The 2,147-nt window shown below is 33.0% G+C and overlaps 1 pseudogene; it reads right to left on the bottom strand.

Annotated features, from left to right (window-relative positions):
* Positions 1 to 1,005: 1,005 nt before the first annotated feature.
* On the bottom strand, positions 1,006 to 1,105 carry LOC132225668 (U6 spliceosomal RNA; annotated as a pseudogene).
* Between the last annotated feature and the right edge of the window lie 1,042 nt (positions 1,106 to 2,147).

Genomic DNA, 2,147 nt, shown 5'->3' with positions numbered 1-2,147 from the left:
TATCTTGCTCTCTTTCTTCTGGCACCCCATAATTCAGATGTTGGTATGCTTGAAGTTGTTCCAGAGGTTTTTTACACTATCTTCATATTTTTGGATTCTTTCTTCTTTTTGCTTTTTTAGTTGGGTGTATTTTACTTCTTTGTAATTCAAATCTTTTTTTAAAATATATTTTATTGATTTTTTACAGAGAGGAAGTGAGAGAGATAGAGAGTTAGGAACATCGATGAGAGAGAAACATCGATCAGCTGCCTCCTGCACATCTCCTCCTGGGGATGTGCCCGCAACCCAGGTACATGCCCTTGACCCGAATCGAACCTGGGACCTTTCAGTCCGCAGGCCGACACTCTATCCACTGAGCCAAACCGGTTTCGGCCAAATCTTTGACTTGATTCTTGGGATCCTCTAGTCTTCTGTTGGATCTCTGTATAATATTCTTTATTTCAGTCAGTGTATGCTTAATTTCTAGTTGTTGTTTTTTTTCCATATCCTCTTGGGTCTCATTAAATTTCTTGAGGGTCTCACTAAATTTATTAGCGGTTTTTTGAAATTTTTGTCAGGCAAAATTATTGTTATCCCAGATTTTTTCATTTCCATTTGCCTGAAGGTAATTTTCAATCCTTTCACTTTCAATCTGTGAGTCCCTTATTCTAAGGTGGGTCTCTTGTAGGTGGGTCTCTTATATATATTGGTGGTGTCTTTTTTATCCATTCAGCCACTTGATGGTTTTTGATTGGTGCATTTAGTCCATGTACATTAAAAGTTATTAATGAAATGTACTTGTTTGTAGCAATTTTTATTTTTTTGTCTTTTTTCTTTCTTAGCTTTTTATTCTTTTTACACCAGTCCCTTAAACATTTCTTGCATTGCTGGCATTGTGGTGATAAACTCCCTTGCCTTTTTTTGTCTGTGAAGCTTATTTCCCCTTCAATTTTGAATGATAGCTTTGCTGAATATAGTATTCTTGGATTTAACCCCTTGCCTTGCATAATTTTTTTAAATTTCCTTAAAAATATGAGATGTTTCACGAATTTGTCTGTCATCCTTGCGCAGGTGCCATGCTAATATTTGTATCATTCCAATTTTATTATATTTACTGATGAAGTAAGCATAGACCCCCATTTAATCTAAATTAAAATGGCAAATGTTAAAGACAAAAAAGAATCTTAAAGGTAACAGAGACAGAAAATTGCCTACAAAGAATTTCCAATTATCATGTCAGCTGACTTCTCATTAGTAACACTTCAGGCCAAAAGAGAGTGGCATGAAGTAATCAAAGTTATTAAAAGCAAGAACCTAAATCCAAGATTGCTGTATCTAGCTGGGCTATCCATTAAATTGAAGGAGAAATTAAAAGCTTTTCAGACAAAGAAAGCTTGCAAACCAGCAATGCAAGAAATGTTAGAGACTGCTTTAAGAGGAAGAAGAAAAGGAGAGATCATAGTGATAAAGAAAATTGAAATGGCAATAAATAAATATCAATAATAACCTTAAATATAAGTGGGTTAAATGCTCCAATTCAAAAGATACAGAGTAGGTTAATGGATAAGAAAATATGACATATATATATATATATATATATATATATATATATATATATATATATATATATATTCTACAAGAGATCCACCTCAAAACAAAAGATTAACACAGAATAAAAAGATGAAATATATATTCTATGAGTAGAGAAAGAAAAATTAAAAGGTGGGTTAGCAATGCTCATATCAGACAAAATAGACTTCATAAAAAAATGCCATAACAAGAAACACAGAAGGCCACTACATAATGGTAATGGATTGATTTAATAAAAATATAAAACTTATAGACATATATGTACTCAATGTAGGAGCAACCAAGTTCATAAAAAATCTCTTGATAAACTTTAAGGAAGCAATACAGTCATAGCAGGGGATTTGACGCCCTACTGAAATCACTTGATAGATCTTCCAGACAAAATATTAATAAAGAAACAGAGGCCTTAAATGACACACTAGATCAGAAGGATCTGATATTTACAGAACATTTTACCCAAAATCAATAGGCTATACATTCTTCTCAAGCACACATGGAACATTCTCAAAGGTATACTACATGTTAGTACACAACCCAAGCCCATATAATTATGAACGTTGATATAATACCAAGCATCT

The sequence above is a fragment of the Myotis daubentonii genome, chromosome Y, assembly GCF_963259705.1.
Source record: "Myotis daubentonii chromosome Y, mMyoDau2.1, whole genome shotgun sequence".
NCBI classification, from domain to species: Eukaryota; Metazoa; Chordata; class Mammalia; order Chiroptera; family Vespertilionidae; genus Myotis; species Myotis daubentonii.
The sequence above is the reverse complement of the archived record's forward strand: the minus strand, read 5'-3'. Positions and strand labels throughout refer to the sequence as shown.